We start from the raw sequence: 21,999 nt of genomic DNA, 5'->3' as shown, positions 1-21,999 counted from the left end.
TGGGATCCTGTGATTCTGGGATCCTGTGATCCTGGGCTTGTTAGAGCACCTGGGAGTGGAGCTTCCTCAGGCTGTTGTGGGACCAGCTGCGGAGCTTGAGCCCAAGGTCTGCTCAGGACACCAGCCCAAACAGACCAGAAGGAACCAGAACCTCTGGGCTGGTAGAGTTCCTCTGTGCCTGGTCCCACTGGTCCCAGTTACTCCCGGTGTTGGGACAGATGTTGGTTTCTCCTCACCTCTGATCCTGGGTGTGTCAGAGCGCCTGGGAGTGGAGCTTCCTCTGAGTGTTGTGGGACTGGCTGACAACTCTAATAAAGAAAAGATTTAGTTGGGGCTGGCTTGCAGTTTCAGAGGTTTGGTCTATTATCATCATGGTGGGAAGCATGGCCGCATGCAGGCAAACATGGTGCTGGAGAGGTAGCTGAGAGTTTTACATCCAGATCCATTGGCTGCAGGAAGAGGGAGTGAGACATTGGCCATGGCTATTGCTTCTGAAACCTCGAAGCCTGCCCTGCCCCCCACTTGAAGAAGTATGCTTCTTGACATACTTCTCCAATAAGGCCACACCCATTGCAACAAAGCCACACCTCCTAATAGTGCCACTCTCTATGGGCCTATCTGGCCATTTTCATATAAACCACCACAGTGTGTGTGTGTGTGTGTGTATGTATGTATGTATGTATGTATGTATGAATATATGTATGTACATATGTGTGTGTATGTGAATATATAATTTCCCCTTCATCTCTATCCAATTGTTGTGTAGAGCATATGTTAGCTTATAAGCTGCAAAAATCAGTATGGTATCATACTAAAGTCAAAGTAGGTAAAAGTAGATATTACTTAGAAATTCTTGAGTTGTTGAGAGTCAGTTGTTCCTAGGGGGATAGGTAGTATTTGATAGGTACAAACATTTGAATGTGTGTTTTAGAACAGTGAACATGAAGTTGGTGGAGATTCAGGGGAGTGGGACGTAGTAACCTAGTAACCATGTACTACTTTGGCATCTGAAGTCTAAATAATCCACCTTCAGGGAAGTGATGGTGAGCAGAAGGGGCCCAACTCCCTTGCAGAGGGCCGAATGGTTCGGTAGTGGTATGTGCCTAAGTTTAGTCAGTTCAGTGCTTCATGTGGTATTCTGAGTCTAGAGTGGGTAGCTCAAAAATTAACCCTCCCCCCTTCTCCATAGAGTTCAGTGATAACAGAGCAGCAATAATGTTGAGTGCTATGCGCACAGCCCAGTAACAGGGACAGCTGTGCTGGAGCCGAACTGTGCCTTCAGACTCCGTTCCTGTTTTCTCACACCTCCTTTCTTTGCCTGTTTCCCAAGCCTTACAGAGGGTATTTGTCCATCAGGAAGTGGTAAGTTACTATCTTCTCAGGGCTTCTCTGTCCAGTAGACACATGCCCTTCAACTTATATAGGGGTCACATCCTAAAAAAACCAACAAGAAACCGTGAAATGAAACCATCATGAGTTGGACTGTGTTCGGTACACCCGACCTATTTGATCTATTTGAAAGGTGTGTAGAACGTTTACATTAGGTACAATCAGGCAAAACCATCTGACAATAGACTGTCTTTCTTATAATGAGGTGTTGAATAATGTATTGAAAATGAGAAAAAAATAGAACAGTTGTCTGGATGCAGAGGGACATTTGAACCATGATTTATCCTGAGTGTGTCTGTCGGTTCATACCGACCCGAAGTTAAGAAATCATAGTAAATCAGAGACACTCTCCCCCGTCATACCGTGTGGGCAGATGTATCTGCACCCGTCTAGCCACAACCCACTTTTCTTTTCTCTGGGTGCATTTGGGTCTGTATGTTTGTTCTTGGCCCCCCAGCCATGACACCGTGGTTGGTGTGCTCAAACAGCAGCTCGTAGAGTGGAATGCTCTGACCCTGCGATGATATGTCTGCCTGACAGTGCGTCTCCTTCTGCCCTGGGGATTGAGCTCATTTCCTCACACTGTCACCAGCCGGCTTCCGGTCCTTCTGTGCATCTTCCTGGGGATTCTCCTAGTGAAATCTCTCTTATGTATGTACCTATTCTCTTTTCTGTCACTTTTCCTTTTGGTCTTAAGAGTATATTTTGGCATATTTTTAAGAACACAGACCTATATATTTTTTTTTACTTTTATTGATTCTTTGTAAGTTTCACATTATGTACCCCAATCCCACTCTTCTCCCCATCTCTTTGTATCTGCCCTCTACCCTTGCAACCTCCCCACCAAAAGAAAAAAAATCATCACTGTGGAAGCTGTAATGTATCATAGTGCATCACACAGTACACCGCACTTCTTCACTCACACTGCAGTCATTGGTCTGCTTTGAGGCCTCTGGCTTCTGCTGCACTGTCAACACTGGATCCTCCTGGAGACTCTTCTCAGATATCCTGCTGTTGCCCTGTGTCATGGAGGTCCTGCAGCTTTGGATCTGCAGGACCGGCTGCTTCACATGCTCCAGGGGTTCACAGATGAGGTAGATGGGCCAACTCAAAGCCCTGGATCTGGGCCTGGGTAGTACCTGAGCTGGTCAGCTCACTGGCTCTCACACCTGTACCACCCAGCACTGCCCTAGCTAGCCCATCCAATGCTCTAGCAAGTGAGGGATGGGAAAGCTTCTCTGCTCTCATATCCTCAGGACCAGCTCTACTGTGCAGCCCAGGCGAGGTGCAGGGCCTGCTCTCCCAAGGGCCTCAGCCCAGATCTATTCTTTTATCTAAAAACCTAGTGGTGACAGTCTTCCTTTCAAAGCACCTCTTTCTTTCTCTGATGGTCTGCTTTCTGTATTTTGATTTCTGCGGGCAGCTTCACATCTCCCAAGATGCACTGGTGCAGCCTCTTCACCTGATCTTCCCTACTCTTTACCTTTTACTCCTTGGGTCTTTTCCTCTTTTGTTTTTTAGGCTTTCTTACAAGCCAAGGGGTGCTTGGCTATTTGTGAATAAGACTCTAGGAAGGCTGTTGAGGAGCCTGTATTAGTGGGTGAATTTGTTGACTATAGTGGGGGCCTTGACTCTAAGTAAGAGGCAGTCACTTTGAAGGTCTTAGCCTGTTGAAGAAGGGTCCACTTTGCTGAACAATAACCCCATGCTAGATACCCAGCTCTTCCAAAAGATCACTCGAATTTACGTTTCGAGTGAATGTAAAGACAAGTAAAAAACAAGTAATGTTAAGAGAAGTGAAACTCTGGTTTTACTTTAAGACTTTTTTTCAAAACTCCTACGTAAACATCTGACCAGGTGTTTGTTAGGCTGGGATGTTGGAGGGCAATGTCAGGGAGATGGTTTTCAGTTAGTGACTGTCTCCACCCTCATTCCCAACACTCTTGTCCTCTGTGGTTTTCTCTGTTGTCTCCTCTACCCAGCCCCTACTTAATGCTCTCCCATCTGCTTACGGTTTTAAAATGTTAAGAATTCTCTGGAGAAGAGATAAAATTGGCTGTGGTGTCTGCCACTTCGCGTGGCTCTGTAATGTAGTCAGTGTGTAGAGAAAACCATGACATTTGCCACTTCTCTAGAAGGCAGAGCCCCTGCTATGTCTAATGACTGTACTTCCTCATTTAGTCTGCATCACCCTGCGGACTGCGAGGAGGGAGGCTGGAGGGAAAGGTGCTGGACAAGCAATCTTGGAAGCTTCATTGTGAAGGTAGTGCTTGAGCCTCAAGGACAGGTGTCTGCCCTTCTCAGAGTGTTAATAGAAGACATTCCAGGCTCAGGTCAGGGCTTGGAGGAAGAAGCAGGTGAGCCGGGCACACAGAGGAGAGGAACATAGAGACAAGCGAAGTGACAGTCAGTGTGGAGTTGCAGGAGTATATAAGGTGACATCAGATGGGATCTGGTGGAAATTTGAGCATGAATCAAGGAGGGTACATTTGGATGCAGAAGACAACATTGTCTGCGGTGTCAGGGGCACACAGAGGGGACAGATGGTTAATGGAAGTGACCCCAGCTTGGATGAAGGAAAGCCACGGCTTGACCTCAGTTTCAACTTCCTGCCCCAAAGATGTTCCACTGGAACTTGCGACCTGTGCAGTTTACCTCTTTGCCCCTTCTTTTCCAACAGAAGTCTAACAAAGCAAAGATGCGTGCCTTGGAAAGAGGGGAGAAGAAAGAGACATCCCCCCACTTTCCCGCCCCAACTCTCTGCTCCAAGGTGTCCCTTGCTTGCCAGAGACAAAGACTAGGCTGTTTTGAACGGTTCTGTTCCCGACCTAAAATCTGTATGGAGGCATGCGTCCAGGGGATCTTGCCATCTCCCATGACCTTAGCTGTAGCACAGGTGGTCACAGAGCTCTAATAAACAGGTCTGTAGGGAAATGGGCCAGACAGAGCTGCCCTTCAGTGGGGAGCCCCTACCAGTGGCCTCCAGGCTCTGCTGCTGCCCGGCTGAGTAGAGGCAGCCCGGCGGCTCCTTAGGGTTTACATAGTTGCCATTTCGCTATTGCTGGCTCCTCCTGAGAAGGCTATTTTGAATCTGTGTTTTGTTTCTCCTGGCTGACTCCAGGCGTCAGCCCTTCTCCCCATCTCCCCATCAGCACTTGGGCTCAGCTGGGGCTGAGTTTTCTTGTCTAGCTCTGCCTTCCAGCAGGAGCCAGCCTCTTTCTCACTCTTTGTCCCTATTTTGTCCACAAGCTGTCTCTGAGCTGTGGCAGCCCATGGCTTTCAATGCCAAGGCTCTAAGCGCAAACAAATGATAAAACTTTGAGTTGCTATAAGTGCTCATTATTCCCATTGGATCATCATATGCTTATATCAGCTTAGCACACTGTACTCCATAACTATGCATAATTACTAGCTCTCAGCAACCTCAAAATGCAGTTTTTCAAAAGCAAAATTAAACTGGTGAAATTAATTCTAATAATACATGTATTTTATATTCAACATGTATTCACACTAAAACTCACAGCCCCTGGTGCATTTCTGTGCTGGGCAACAGCACATGATGCTCCACCCCACCCCCTGTCCCAGCCCTGTACAAATTAAAGCTTCTAGAATCTCCCGGTTCTCAGAGTAAAAATACCACATAACTGCTCTCCTCTGACTGCCATTGCTAGCAAGAGGCCCATATCCCAGTCAGGGTCCCTTTCTCTGCAGGACAAAACCCAAAGCAGGCAGACAATCATTCACTTATGGAAATGAGAGAGCCATAAGGGACTCTGCTGGGCCAGCATAGCATAGGCAGGTTCTGATCCTGCTTTAATTTAATTAAGCTTTGTTTATTTAATCAGCCAGGAGATATGTGTCCTTGGGCAGGAATTTGCTGCTGCTTCTCAGCTGTGGTTTTGTTTGTGGGAGGAGAGCTGTGTTCTGCTTCATATTTTTGAAGGGTTTGGGGTTAATGGTCTGGTTGCAAGCAAGGCACGATGGGGACCTGCATTCAGCAGCAGCACACAAGCGCGTGTATGCAGACTTGAATGAGTGTGGGCACAGGGAGTTGCGGGTGGGTGTGTCGCTCATGCACACGGTCTGGTTCTGATTCTTAGGCAGAGGTGTCCAAGGGGCCGGACCTACCAGTTTGCTTTCTTGGCCTCCCACTTCACTTAAGAGAGAAGAGCCATTCCTGTAGTGTAGAAAACAAAGACATGGCCCTGTTATTGCATTGGACTTCAGTTTAATCTTTGAGAAGATGTGTCAACCCCACTGCTCATGGATTATGCAACACTATACAGCTGAGAGCTCTCACCCTAGAGTCTGCCCAGCTCCTCCTGAGGGCAAGAACAGAGGCAGAGGCAAATAGGACCTGTCCATTGATGGGGAAGGGAGGCCCTTCTTTTGCTTTTGCAAAACAACTGTTCTTAATGGGGAGGGAGAGCGAAAGGCGAGTGCTAGCGCTTGCTTGCAGTTTTTGAAACTGACAGTTTATACACATTTGTGGGGGTGCAGATCTTTCTGTAGGATGCATATGTGTACATACCCATATAAATGTACACACACACACACACACACACAGATGCACACTGTGAGGCTGGTGTAATCAGCTCCACTCAGCAGCAGAGGAAGCCAAAGGTCAGACTGTCGTGGAGACTAGTGCCGGTCTTGAGCACTGCACAGAACTGGCCTGTGCTTAGACAGTGTTGGGCTACGCCTTTCCCTCCATACTTGTGCTATCCAGTGTGATAGCTACCAGCCACGGAATGAACTTCAGCACACTTAAGTATTGGAACTTACACGTGTCTAGCACACATTTAGGACTTACTCCTGGTTAGTAAGTACTGGAAACGTGGTCATTCTGAGTTGTAAGTACAAAATACTTTGAATGGAAAACAGATGGGAGGAGATTGTGTTGTTATTTTCAAAGCGATTGAGTGAAATGCCCAAACAGAAAATAATTATATTATTACAATTGGTTTCAACAGTTTCATTCTGATTTTGTAAAAAGTCCATGTATTTTGAAGTTTTTAATTGAGATACAGTAATTATACATAATCATGGAGTACAGTGCAATAAACTGACACACACATAGCATGGTCAGATAGGGATAATTAGCATTTATAGCTTCTTTGCATTTAGAGCCTGTGAAATCCTCTCTTCTACTCCTTTATAAAATGCATAAGCCGTTGTAACCATGGTTACCCCTGGTGCTGTAGTCTTACTGAGTCTGACTAACTGTAACTAGTTACTCAGTCTTTCTCTGCCCCTCCCCCATCCCTGTCCTGCCTTCTGGTGACCACCATTTGACTTTTTCTTCCATCAGGTCAGGATTTTTTTTTCTAGTATCCACATATGAATAAGGAAATGCAATGTTTATCTTTTCCATGGTTGGCTTATTTCATTTAACATAAAATCTTCTAGTTGTGTCTATTTGCTTTTTAAATGTGATGTGGCAGCCATAAAATTTAAGATTATAACAGCGCTCTGGTATATATTTCTATCAGATGGCAACAGCTCTAAACCAAGGCAGATGTTTTTGTTAAACTCAGGGCCATATATCACCCCGAGTCAGCCCTCAGAGTGCCTCAAGACCCCTGGGTAGAGTGCATAGTTGATAACCTGGGTTTTCCTGTTTGGATATTTCACCATGAAAGGAGAGACACAGAGCACCATGATGATGACCTAAAGAAGGACCAGATGCCCTGGGACATCCCAGAGGACTCTTAACTCTGGCCTCGGTTAAAAGGCTTTCTCAAACTTATCTCAGTGTTCAAAGCACTGAGAAAAAGCTAGGAAAACGTTAAGATCAAGACAGTGAGTACTTAGAGATCTATCGATGGGGTCCTACTGCCTGAGAGCAAAGGCCAGGAGCAAACAAAGCCTGAGCAGAAGCTCAGCCAATGAAGACACAATTCACTTAGGCTTTTGTATCTCCTCCAATCATGCAGCAGCAAACCCGAATGGTCTGATTCATTCTCACTGCTTGCCGTATCTGTGTTGTATACCAAGGTCCCTACCCTCTTAGAACTTGTATTCTGGAGGCGATAGGAAACAATATACAATAAGCAAATAAATATGGTAATTTCAGATTCTATTAGGTTACAGGTTGACTGCTATTACAGGGAATCAGATGGTCGTGGCATAAACAAGAGAGAATTGAATTCCTTTCTCATATAACAATCTGAAGGTGAACAGTCTAGGGTTGGGACTGGCAGCCAGCTGGTGTCAGGAATCTGGGTCCTTCTGTCTTGCTGCTCTATTGTAGGTCTGTGGGGGTCAGCAAGGTCAAAGGTGGAGTACCACATCTTCTGCTTTACATTAAGATAAGAGAGCAAAGGACAGGGATGTGGAGGCTGCTCCCTGTCTTCTCAGGATACAACTTGGGGGTTTATTACTCCATTCATATTCCATTGACTGGTACAGAGTCACATGACTATTCTAAAAGCAAGGGGATTGGAAAAGGTAGCCTTTTAATAAGAAAACAGAAACAAACAAACAACAAAATAAAAACCCCATAGAACAATGTGAACTCAGCTACTGTTTTACTGTTTTTTGTTTTGTTTTGTTTTTCTTTTTCTTTTTTTCTTTTTTACAATGTGGGCCAGCTCAGTACTGCCCCTCCAAGGCAGTGGAAAGGACATTCTTTGCCTGGTCGGCCCTCCAGCTATCGTTTAAATAATACTTATTGTGTTTGTTCTCTGATAGTTTCACAGCTAGAGAGGCCATCCTGATTCTCGCAACCCTCACTCTCTCTTCCACCCCCATCACCCATCCTCCTCTCTACAAGTCCCTTTACTACATTCATTACTTGCTTTGTTGCTCATTTGGGGACCTACAGAGTTTAACCAGGATCATCTGTGTGAAAATAGCTTTGGAAATATTCACTGAAGTCTGGTGGACTCCTCCGTGGTATAGAACTGAAGACAAGGATTACCCTCAGAATCCAGCAGCTTCTAACAGTTCAGCAGAGAAGGGTAGGCCCCTCTGAGCCCCCTTCCGATCCATGACTCTCTGATGATAGGACCTAGCCTTATTGAGACCCTTTGCAAGTCCCCACCGATGCTGTGAGGTCGTTCCCAGGAGAGAGCACTACACAGCTCATTTTGTTATCTTCCTGCACTTACATTTTTTTCTGCTCCATCTCCCATGAGAACCTCAAACTTTAGAAGTGTCTTAGTTAGGGTTTGATTGCTGTGAAGAGACACCATGACCAAGGCAACTCTTCTAAAGGAAAACATTTAATTGTGTCTTAGTCAGGGTTTCTATTCCTGCACAACATCATGACCACGAAGCAAGTTGGGGAGGAAAGGGTTTATTTGGCTTACTTCCACATGGCTGTTGATCACCAGAGGAAGCCAGGACTGGAACTCAAGCAGGAGCAGGAGCTGATGCAGAGGCCATGGAGGGATGTTCTTTACTGGCTTGCTTCTCCTGGCTTGCTCAGCCTGCTCTCTTATAGAACCCAAGACTTCCAGCCCAGATATGGCACCACCCACAAGGGGCCCTACCCCTCTTGATCACTAATTGAGAAAATGCCCCACAGCTGGATCTCATGGAGGCACTTCCCCAAATGAAGCTCCCTTCTCTGTGATAAATCCAGCCTGTGTCAAGTTGACACACAGAACCAGCCAGTACAAATTGGTTCTGGCTTACAGTTTCAGAGACTTAGTTCATTTAGTCATGGCATGAGATTTAGGCATGATGGCAAGAAGCATGGCAGCGTCTAGGCAGACGTGGTGTTGGAAGAGCTAAGAGTTCTGTATCTTGATCTGAAGGCAGCCAGGAGAAGACTGGTTTCTGTAGGCTTCCAGGAGGAGGCTCTGTCTCACACTGGGCAGAGGTTGAGCACAGAGACCTCAAACCCCAACCCTACAGTGACACACTTCCTCTAACAAGGCCCCAGCTCCTCCAATGATGTCTTACCTCCTAATAGTGCCAATTCCTATAGGCCAAGCATATTCAGACCACCACAGGGAGTGATATAGATGTCTGGTTAGGGTTGGGGATGCAATTACTTTTAGCATCTTGACCAGCCCTATGTCTGAGTTCACCACTTATGTTCATTACAAAGAGAGTTTCTGATTATGTTTTTTTTTTTTTTAATTTTTGTTTGTTTTGTAATAAAGCAAGTAGAGAATAGCTTCTGAGGGGGCAACTAATGGTCCCAGCACAAAGCTCCACTGCATAGCTGCTATCCTTACAGTGTCACCAGGAGCACTGTACAACCATAGAGATCAGAACAGGGGTCATAGAGATCAGAACAGGTTTTCCTTGTGATACAGAGGCCCGCCACTGCTCTCAGGCAAGACTCAAGGCAGAGAGACCTATGTCAGTTTTTAAACATTGAAGCCTAAGAAAATATCCAGTTGCAGATAATAAAATATGAGAGTTGCGTGGTGTATTAGCTCTCTGTGACTGGAGAGAGCAAACAGTTCGTGAAGAGAAAAGGTTTGCTCAGTCCTTACTCCATAAGGACTTCCTTATGGTTGTTTGGCCTCTTTCCCTTGGGACCTGTCATGGGTGAAGCAGCAGATGGTGAGGGCAGCATGTGACAAAGTTCTTTACTTCATGGCACAAAAGAGGAAGAAACTGAGGCCCTACAATCCCCTTTAAGCATGTGCTCCAGTGATGTAACACACTCTTGCTAAGCCCCACCACCTTCCAACGGTGCCATGGGTTGGGGGCTGCCTTTAACAGCTGGGCTTTTGGGGAACATTGAACACTATAGCAAGTGAAATTTTCAGAAACCCAACTTATTCCCTCTCTGACTCATCCCTCAGACACAAAATGAGGAGGTGGTGTGCAAAGAGTGTGGGTGGCAAGTGTTGGACAACTTATCACACATGTGTCAGAGGGTGTCGTGAGCTAGTGTTAGAACAGAAGCCAGAAATTAGGCACAGCTCCTCATGAAAAGTCTTCCAGACCCAGGTAACAGCAAATGCAAAGACTATGCCATTCCTAATACTATGACTGGCTCCTCATGGCTCTAGAAATGAAGTTTCCCAGGGCAGATGGCTGGTCATGAGCAGAAGAGGAAAAGGGGAGGAAGAGCTCTCACACTCAGCCCTGTAAGGAGCTGCAGTCTCTCTTTTTCCTCTAGCCTCCAGTGATTGCCTCTGGCAGCTTTTTCTGAATTGCTCCAAGCTAGAGCAGAGAAAGGGGACCTGGCATGAGCTTTGTCTCAGTTTGTGGTCTTTGTAATCCACCCATTTTCTTTATCTGCTTATGGGATAAACCTCTTGGGCTTCCTCGCACACCTTCCTCCAAGGGGATGAGATCAGGGTGAGATGAAAGAGGAAGCATGGGGATGTGTGTTATATTCAAGGTCAAGTTCTGGAAGAGGAGGCACAATGCCTGAGCCAGTAGGATCTGGACTATCACCCCCATGGTTATGGTCGCAGCTCGTGAGTTTCCTTAGCATCCAGGTCTCAGTAGAAATCTTGACTATAATTTTGAATAACTTTTGGTTTGTTTGTTCTTGTCAAAATAGGTGCTTAAAGCTAGGCATGGTGAGAAACTCATGATCTCAACACTTGGAAGATGGAGGCAGGAAAATCAGGTCAAGGTCATCCTTGGAGACACAGCCAGTTGTAGGCCAGTCTGGGTTACATAGAGTCTGTTTTTAAAAACCTAAGCAACCAAACAACAAACCACCACCACCAAGACAAGTGCTTAGATATTTTTAGATGACTCTTGTTAGAGATTCTGTGCCTTGGTCTGGAGTGTGAGTTAGTTAAAAACGGAGGCCCTCTGCTTCTGTTTTGAATATGAATCTAGAAACAGCTTTACACAGAAGCCATCATTTTCTGAAATTTTCACACCAACCTGAACATACCTACTGTTCCTGTAGTATGCTCTCCCCTGCTCAAGTGTAGAATTTTGAGACCATTCTGTATGAATATTATTTCCATTCCAGGAGTAATTGGGAATGGTCAGACAACTTCCTTAATAACTTCAATTGCAACCCAGTTTTCAATTATTTGCATATACATTTGCATCCACCTATCCATTTACTCCTCTCCACCCATTCTTTCATTGAATGTGATCTCCCTGCCCATGGGGGGGGGGTTGTTGACCAATATTGGTACATGAGGGCAAATGAAGCAGAGATGATTGATGCAAGGAGGGGGTTCTGGAAGCCCTGTGAGTATATATGGTAATGAAGACACACCGGGACTAGCTGTGGGGAGACAGATCAACTTTACTTGGAATGATTCAGGGTTATATAGTTTTGGGTTAAGGGGGGGAGGAATATCCAAGGTGGGCAAATGTCATTGACTGAAAGCTTAAGGTATTAAGATGCCTCATTAGCATAGATTCCAGGAATCTCAGGTGTTAGCTAAACAGGCTCTTATTAGGACAAAGGAAGTCTAACGTGGAATCTAACTGAGGCTATATGACACTCTGCGGGTAGAGGTGTTATGGGTTAAGGTCAGAGAAGGGGAAGCCCTGATAGTAAAGGGAGTCCTCCATTTTGCATTAAGCCCAGAAGACTACCCAAACACTGATAAACTTTGGCCTTAATTAGCAGGGTTTTTCCATAGTTGAATTTTTGTCCTTTGAGTCTTCTGTAGCCCACGATAAAGCCAAGAATGATGTCATCATACTCATGCTTGTACTGCCCACAGTGCTGGAGTTAGAGGAAAGAATGATGTCATTATACTCATGCTTGTACTGCCCACAGTGCTGGAGTTAGAGAAGTTTCCTGTCAGTCTGAGATCTATTGAGTATCTTCTATACGTGAAGTTTCATGGAAGTATGAGGCATACTACAACTACAAAGATGATAAAAAGCCTGTCTTTGGTCCCCTGAGGTCTGGTACTTATGGTATCATAGAGTAGGGCTCTGGGTGACATGAGAATAAAAGGGAAGGATGGCTGCCCAGAGAACACTCTGTACTGGGGCAGAGGGAATTCTTCCTATAAGCTAATTTATTGGAATTAGAAAGCCTGAAGCAAAATGGGGTTAGGGAAAGCATTCTGAGTTGAGGGAACATCTAGTACAAAGCTGTTTCAGGGTAGAGAATTTGGCAGGCTATGGGAACTTCAATCTGTTCTAATAGATTTAGATCATAGAACACAAGAGGGGGCAGACAGTGAAAGAAACAGTGCCCAAAGGAGAGACTGTGGGTAGAGAGTCCCATTAGTCGTGGCCATGATCTTGAGTTCAGGGAGTTTAAAGCAGAAGAGGGGTGATCAGAAATGCAGAGTTTGAAAGCTTCTTCCAGCCTTCAGGGAGAAGCCAGACTGAGGGAGGCAACACTCCATGAAGGAAGAGAGCCACTGGGGACCACAGTAAGGCCCTGCAGTTAAGTGGAGATCATGACAAGGAAGCAGGTAAGTCAAGACTGAGGAGGAGACACAATGGCAGCCTGTGCTAGGTCAAATGAGATGAAGCTGAGGTTGAAGGAGGTGTCCATGTCCTGGGTGTTTGTTATCCATAGATTTGTAGGAGGGACCATTGACTTCTCACTAAGTCTCACCAAGTGACAAGTTTAGGCAGATGTAGAGCTTTGGGAAAAATGGGTGAGTAAGCTACCTGGGAGAATTAAAAGAGGAAGGCGAGAAGAGAAAGAACCAATCACAGAACCCTGGGGAACCTGCACTGGACAATTCAGCTGTCTTTCTTGGCTTCCTCTGAGGGACCCAGTGGATTAATGTTAAGTCATCCATAGATGCTGTTCTAACCACTAGACACAAAGAAATTTAAGACAGTCTTTCCAAGGGATATAATTTAGCCAATAAAACTTCAGAAATACATGGTCCACAGACCTTGTGTTTGCTGAGAAATGATGCCTGGAAGAAAGGGTACAGGGACTGAGGTTAAACTAGCTTTGGGTTCAATCTTGGATCTGCTTTTTTCTGGTTGTATGACCTTGGGTGTGTTAGTTCATCTCTTTAAACTTCAGCCTTCTCATCTGTACAAGGGGAAACTTATGTTTCATGAAGGTAAGGTTTATTAACTCTACCAGGGTAGAGGGTTTGTCTATACCAGCAGTTCTAAACGTGTGGGTTGTAACTCCTTAGGGGATCAATAAACCCTTTTACAGGGCTGGCCAAGACCATTGAAACGTGTAGATTTTTACATTACAATTAATAACTGTGGCAAAATTACAGTTATGAGGTAGCAATGAAATAATTTTATGGTTATGTGTCACTACCACATGAGGAATATTAAAGGGTCACAGCATTAGAATAATTGAAAACCACTGGTCTATACTATTTAAAACTCTATCCCCAAAACTAAGCATAGCATGCCAAAACACCTATCCCACAGAGAAAGCCATTAGGTATCTAGTGAATGAATCCGTCATTGAAGGTATGTGGAAAGACTGGCATGGAAGAGTGCTCTTTAGAGGGTAGTCACTCTTCCTCACTTCTCTGGGACCTGTCACTGAATTCATAAAGATTAAATAAGAAATTATCAAGCAAAATACTCTTGTTGGCCATAAACCACTGGGCAGATGTCCTGTCCTGACCATGTGGCCCTTAAAGAGTGAATGCTAAGGGTAGCACCTGGCCAGGGCAGGGGACTCCTCTGATACAGAGATTTGATAGTCTTCATTTTATACCAAGCTAAATTTCCAGACAGAGCTTCTGGCTCAAATGTTCTAGAAGAGTCTAAGCTACAACATCCCACTCTGTGTATGTATGCTTCATTGGTTGGCTCCCAACCACAGCAGCCAATGAGCTCTGATAGATTGGCCTCGATCAAGGTTTACCATCAAGTAAACCACCTGACCACCTGAGATGCTTGATATATGGGAAACCACCTAGAATACCAGGCATGAAATACCCGATGTATACATGAACCTGATTGGATGGCCCCTATTCCACCTACTACTACTAATATGTAGTTTTTGTCTTTAAAAGTTGTTCTTTCTCTGATTGACATGGTTTGGATTCTGAACCCAGCCATCTCCCTGATATATCAGTATTTGAGTAAAGAAATTTTTTTGGCTGGCTTGAACTTAGTTTTCATAGTAGATTATTCCCAGATTCTCATAGCCTAATATTTGGGAGCACCTCCAGGATTTGGAGTCTACTAGTTTGAGCCCCAGGACCAGCCATTTGGACTAGGTCATCAGGGCAGCCTCAGTAGGTGAGTACTGAGAATTTCTGAATTGTTGGCATCTGTTCTGTGACCCCAAAATAAATAAAAATCAGACAGTATTGCTCCAAGGGTTGGAGGGGGTACAAGAGACATCTTGCACCTCCCTCCCCGATATTTGGTCTCAAGGCCCCCTCAGGGAGAGTGGCTGAGACAGTCCATAGCCTAACTGAGACACTGGACCTACAGGCTCTGCTTGGAGGAGCAGCATCTGAGAGAGCTGATCTGTTGGCTCCCAAGGAGAGAGTGGCTGAGACAGCTGGTAGCCTGACTCCTACAGAGGAAGTAGCTGAGGCACCTGGCCCACAGGCTCTGCTTGGAAGAGTGAATGAGACATTCAGCTTGCTCCTGCCTCCCAGTTCTCAGGGCACATTTTTCTTACTAACAGCTACTCTGTCTGTACCCTTTTCATCCACTCTACTGTGTCTTTGTGGTGGGCTATAAGTCCATTTGCCATTGTCAGATCTGTTTTTTGATTATACTTTGTTGTTTATTCTTTGGTCTGGTACTGTATTTTGACATCGTGGGACACTTACCACTTGGCTTGCCTCTAGACCTTGTTCTCCATCATTTCAAGGATTTCCAAAAGAAAGCCCAGGAATCTGAAGACTCTTGTCATCCCTCTGCCTACTTGAGTGGCCAACCCTTGGAGCGTGTTGGCCCCTGTAAGGCATCCATAACTTGCTGTTCCATTGTTGTCTAAGCCAAGATCCTCAGACTCTCAGGCCACTCAGACCAGATACCCTATATTGTGGCCTGGGTCCTCCTATTGAAGGACCTCTGAAATAGCTCTGCCCTCACCTCCAGAGCCACCTCTAGAGCCCTACCCTTTGCCCTGTCAAAACTTGGGCACTAGTCTTACTCTGTTGGAGGAAGAAACCCTGGCCTACCTCCCTTGCAGAAAGAAACCCTGCCAGTCCCCTTAAGCTCTGCTGCCACCATTAGCAGATGCAGGGAGGTTCATCCCCTCTACCACTGCCTCTCTTTATCCCAAAATTTCTGTGGGGGCTACAACAACTCTCTGCTGCTGCTAGAGCCCCCAAACTTGCCTCCTCCAATCCCTTGCTCTCTTTCCCTCATACCTGCTCTGTCTCAACTTGTCAGCCTGATGCAGGCCCTGCAGATCCTGCAGTTTTCACTGGACTCTTCTGGTGCATGGAGGAGGACCCAATCAGGCGGAAAGTGGAACTGGGACCACTATTGGGTTTACACCTCTTTTAGCACTAGTGACATATGTAACTGGAAAAATCAGACTTCTGCATTCTCTGAGAAGTCCCAAAGCATGATTTCTCTTTTGGAGATGAGTTTTCACACTCACCAGCCCATCTGGGATGATTGTCAACAATCATTACAGATTCTCTTTACAAATGAAGGAAGATGGTCTGAGAGAGGCCAGGAAACTAGTGCTGGACATAGATGGGCTTCTGGCCACCCTTCCAGCTACATTTGAGGCCTGTTTCCCATCTCTCTAGCCCAATTAGAACCCCAATTATGATGTAGGTAGGAAGTCCGGAGGCTCTATTGCCAGACTCTATTGGATGACAATTGGGATGCTACAAAGCACCCCACAAATTTATTTAAGATTAGCCAGGTAATGCAGGAATCTAGAGAGTCTCCTACAGCCTTTCTGGAGTAACTGATGGATGCATATCTCACTTCCTCAGCAGAAGAAAGCAGAAGAGCCATTAATATTGCTTTTGTAACTCAGCTGCAGGTATTAAAAAGAAGCTCCAGAGAATTAAGGAATTTTAAAGGTGAGAATCTCTCTAAACTAAATGAGATTGCTGCCAAAGTATATAACAACAGGGAAGATCAAGAGGACAGACAGGCTAGAAAGACTTCCAAGGTCATAATGGCAGACCTTAATGAGGACTCTAGCCAGAGATGTTGGCTGATAAAGGCCCAAGGGAATCCATATATGTGCCCACCAGGGCAAAGAAGAGAAGGACCACCTCTCCAAGATCAGTGTGCCTATTGCAAAGAATTTGGACATTGGCATGAAGACTGCCTCAAATGGGGAGGGAAATAAACTAAACCTAGGCTTTTCCACCTTGAGAGGGACGGAGGGTATAGAGGCTTGGTTTCCTTCTGGAACCCAAGGCAACCTTAAGAGTGGAGTGAGACCCAGTTGACTTCTTGGTTAATACCAGTATTCAATTATCAGTCTTGCAAAAGTCAGACAGGCTACTGACTTCCCAACAGACTTTAATACAAGGGGCTACAGGTACTAAATCTTACCCATGGACTATTGTGAGGGAAGTGGATCTGGGAAAAGGTACCATGACTCATTCATTAATAGTGATTCCTAGGTTGAGGATCTAGACCTGTTACACAAGCTGAGGGCCCAAATAATCATCCAAGAAAAATAAGATTGCTATAGGCTTTCCTCATAAAAGGGAAAACAATCCAAGCCCAGACATTTATGTAACCTTATCTCTAGGGGAAGAGTACCTCCTTAATCCTGAGCCCAGAACAAAGAATAATAAAGAAAGCTCACTGCAAACAGAATCACAGTCTAAATTCCCACAAATCTGGGCTGAAAACAACCTGCCAGGTCTTGTACAACATCAAGCCCCAAACAAGACTGGGGACTGAACCTGTTGGGGTCAGACAATATCAAATGTCTCTTGAAGCCAAGGGGCATCAAAATTCATATCAACTGCATCAGACATGCAGGAATCTTAATTCACTGCCAATCTCCTTGAAATACCCCATTTCTGCCAGTGCAAAAGCCTGTAGCCAGTGACTTCAGACTAGTCTAAGAATTAAGGGAGGTAAATATACTGGTTGAAAACATTCACCCAACCATCCCTAATGCTTATACCCTGCTTATCCTGCTACCCACTGAGAAACAGATCTATACCATCTTGCACCTAACAGATGCTTTCTTCAGCATCCCATCGGCTAAACAAAGCCAGCTTTTGTTTGTCTTTGAAGGGACTGACGTGGGCACTGGATTTAATGGTCAGTTGACATGAACATGCTTACCCCAAGGTTTTAAGAATTCCCCAAACCTCTTTGATGAGGCTTCTACGTGGACCTGGATGAGTAGCATTTTAGCTTTTGCCAGGTCACCCTCCAACAATATGTAGATGACTTACTGACAGCAGCAGAAGATGAAGCCATCTGCTGAGAAACTACGGACACTTCCAACGTTGGAGTACTGAATGTTCTCTGAGAAACAATGACGGTCAGAGATCTTTGTCTGCCTCCTGCAAGCAAGCTATCACAAGGATCCCTATACTCCTCCCAAGAGGCAGATTAGCAAATTCTTAGGAACTGTGGGTTATTGTTTGTTGTGGATCCCTGGATTTTCAGAGATGCCCAAAGCCCTCTATGGGCAACCAAGGGCCCTGAAGATAGGCCCCTCCATGGACTGAGACAGAGGAAAAAGCTTCCCAAGACATTAAAGAATCCCTGCTCTCAATGCCTGCATGGATGATGCCAGGTATTCCATTCGGTCATGGATAAAAAGAAGGGGATTGCAAATTGGGTATTGACTCAGAAACTTCGGCCCTGGCATTGTCTAATGGCATACTTGTCAAAGAAGTTGGACCCCATGGCTTCTGGATGGCCCGTGTGCCTGAGAATCATAGCTGCCATAGCTCTTTTAACAAAAAACTCTGATAAATTGACTTGGGATAGGACAAAAACTGATTATTATTGCCCCTCATGCAGTAGAGAGTCTATTAAAAAGCCCACCTGATAGATGGCTGACTGATTTCCAGTTAACCCATTACCTGGCTCTTCTACTAAACCAGTCTAAAATACTCTTTGCCCAGTCTGCAGCTTTTAACCCAGCATCCTTGCTGGAGGACACCTCCCTGACTGCATGGAGGTGTTATCCCATTTCCAAAGAAAACAACCAGATTCAACAGGCTACCCACTGATCTCCCAGGACTTGGAGATGTACACTGATTACAGCAGTTTCATGGTAAGGAGAGAGGGCTCCTTACTGCAGAGGGAAAGAATCAAACAGGAAATTTTCAACCTATTAAAAGCTATCTGGGTTTCCAAACAAGTCTCTGTGATGCATTGCCCTGCACACCAAAAAGGGGACTCTAGGAAGGCTTAAGAAATCAAAGAGTGGACCAAGATGCCAAGGAGCTGACACATGATGGTTCTGCTGCCAGCTCCCACCCTGCCAGAGGTCCCACCTACTCACCTGAGGATGATGTCTTCATCCAGAAACTACCCAATACCTCCATTAAGAAAGGATGGCAGTTCATAGCAGCACAATCCTGCCCCAAGCCCTGGGGAGGACTTCAGTAAGACAAATACATCAGGGCAATCCCCATTCTGATTCCCATGCTCATGGTTTTCAGAATAGTTGGCAGTGCTGTAATTGGGACAGTGATCCTTATTACCAGTGACCAAAACTACCAGACTCTGGGGAGTCAGCTAGACAGGGACTTAGCTACCTTCGAAATTTTCCTCAACCACCTGACCTCCTCCATAGACTCACTGGCAGAAATTGCCTAACAAAACAGGAGTGGCCTTGACCTACTCTTTATGCAGCAAAGTCTTCCTGTACCTGTACGGGAACAATGTTTCTATGTCAATCATACTGGAATCCTTACGGGGAGCCTAAGTTTGCTAAGACAGAATCTGAAAGAAAGAGACAACAGGCAAGACTGGCTAAACAAGGATGGTTTGAGTCCCTTCTCGGCTGGTCACCTTAGGTTACAACTTTGGTGATGGACTGATAGGCCTTCTGGTAGCTATTCTTCTGATAGTGCTATGCATCCCTTGGCTACTAAATTTCATCTCCTTCTTTGTGCGAGATAGAGTAAATGTTAAGGTCATAGTCCTAAGGACCCAGTATGATGCTTTCTTTATATACTGGCCAAGAGCTGTGACATCAAAGGCTTGATGAGTTACAAGAAAGAGGGGGGAATATTGGAGGCCTCTTTAGCTACACAGATTCCATATTGTATATAGTCTCCATTTTGTACTAAGCTAAATCCTCAGAAAGAGATTCTGGCTCAAATGTTCCAGATGAGTCTAAGCCACAATATCCCACTCTATGCTTTATTGGGTTGGCTCCCAGTTATGCCAAGACCACAGCTGTCAATGAGCTCTGATACTATCCAGGCCAAGCTATCAAGTAAACCACCTGAGCTGCTTGATATTTAAGAATCCACCAAGAACACCAGGCATGAAATAGTTGATGTATGCATGAACCTGATGGGATGGACCTTATCCCACCTAATCTGTAGTTTTTGTCTTAAAAATGTGTTTTGTCCTGCCTCTGATTGATGTGGTTTGGATCCTGAATGAAGCAGTCTCCCTGATATATCAGCTTTTGAATAAAGAGACCTTTTGCTGGCTCAAATCCTAGTGGATTATTCCCAAATTCTCAGACCTTAACAACAGAACACTTAGGAAGAACGGACAGGAGCCTCATCTCCGGAAAGGGGGCTCCCCAGGGCTTCCCAACTCAGGATGTGCGTAATGAGCCAGGCAGCCAGGGAGTCTCTTACTGGCCTAGGTCCCCTGGGTGGGCTCATATTTCCCAGCTCCATGGAGAGTGAGGAATTCTGGGTAGGGAGGACTGATTTATTATCTCCTGTTCCTGTGCTCAGTGTGAATGCCCAGGGAAAAGGGGACTTTGGTGCCCGTGACACTCTGATGGGAGCTGGTGAAAACCGGCTGATCACCCTATGAGTCTCCCAATAAGCAGAGGGAGACAATGAGGTACTAGAAGAGGAAGTGGCTTGGTGAGGGTCCACGGTTCACCCTTACTGGAGCAGAGATTCTGGAAAATCTTGAACACAGCCTAACATAACCCACCACCACCACCCATACCCCTGCATCATGTGGTTCTTCAGTCTGTGTAACTTCCAGAGAAATCACCTTTCTTGGTCATGAATTTTCCCATCTGGAAAATCCAGATTGCCTGCTTCTTCTTGTCTCAAATAAGGAAACTTTCAACCTGGGATATGAAAAGATATTGGTGAAGTCTGAAGTGCTTGGCATGAATCCAAGTGTTCTGGGATCTTGGACAATTTACTTCAGCCATTTGACCCTCACTTGACCCTTTGTAACACAGAGAATTATAACATATTACAGAGCCCTCGCCATACATCAGATAATGTACTAAATGCTAAAGCTGTTGCATTAAGCTGTTTTCAAGATGAAAAATAACCAACCAACCTAAGCTGAGGAGGTGGCTCCATGGATAAAATGCTTTCACACAAGCATACAGACTTGAATCCAATTCCTAATCCTCCTCCCTCATGAAAAGAAAGCAAAACAGAATAGAAACACCACATAGAGAGCTGGGTGCAATTGATGCTGGTTTGCAATCCTGGTTCTGGAGAAGCAGAGATAGACTTCTGGGGCATGATGATTGATCTCTAGCCTCTTCATAATGCAGTACTCATGCACATACACAGGCATACATGTAGATACATGCAACACGCACACACAGACACAGATACACAGACACACACCGTATTGCACACCACACACACACAGACATACACACATACACACACATAGACATACACAAAGACACAGACACACACACACACACACATAGACGTACACAAAGACACAGACACAGACATACACACACACACATAGACATACACAAAGACACAGACACAGACACAGACACACACACACACACACACACACACACACACACACACTTTAAAATAAAACAAAAGGATGAAGATGAGGAAAAAGGCTCAGTTTACTTAGCTTGCCCAAGCTTAAAACTAGTGGTAGGTTTTTTTTTTTTATTCTTCATAGCATTTATGTAAGAATTATAGGAACTATTGATGAGTGTGGTTTCTAATTATGAAACACACACAAAAACACTTATACTACTCCTTAATTTTTAATATAAAAATAGTTATTTGAGATAAAAGTTCTGATTCTGTTATTTCTGTTTTGTTTTATTCACTACATATTATTAAATTGCTGCTAAATGTGGAGAACTGTGTTCAGTGCTAGAGTGAGACATGAAACTTGCTTTCATGGAAACCACGATTACAGACATCTGGGTGAACCAGGCATCCAAGGGATGGGAGGCCAGGGGTGGGGAATAAACTTAGTGTGGAGTTCCTAACCCTGGCCTCAGTTGACCAACCCCAGGGACTCTGATTTGTGGAGGGAGAGAGAAGAGCCCAGACAGTGCTGATTTTATTGTAAAGCTCTCTGGTGTCCTTAATGGGCACCAGAGACAAGAAGTGCTGATGTAAACTACCGAAGACACCTCCCTGAGGAGCTAACACTGAAGCCGGAGCTGCCACAGTTTGAAGATGGCGCCTTCTAACTGCAGCTGACAGCCTTGCCAGGTAGACACTTCTCTCTTCTGACAGGGAGGGCTGGAGACCACCCTCCAGAGAGGCCTCTGGGCGGGCTACACCTCCTGAGAGAAACTTTGCCAGACTGTAAGCCTGCCCACCCCTCCTGCACATGCATGCCTATCCCACCTGCACATGCATGCCCACCCCACCTTCACACACATGCCCACCCCACCTGCACATGCATGCCTATCCC

This window comes from Mastomys coucha, unplaced genomic scaffold (genome assembly GCF_008632895.1).
Source record: "Mastomys coucha isolate ucsf_1 unplaced genomic scaffold, UCSF_Mcou_1 pScaffold8, whole genome shotgun sequence".
Lineage (NCBI taxonomy): Eukaryota > Metazoa > Chordata > Mammalia > Rodentia > Muridae > Mastomys > Mastomys coucha.
Note: the sequence above shows the minus strand (reverse complement) of the source record.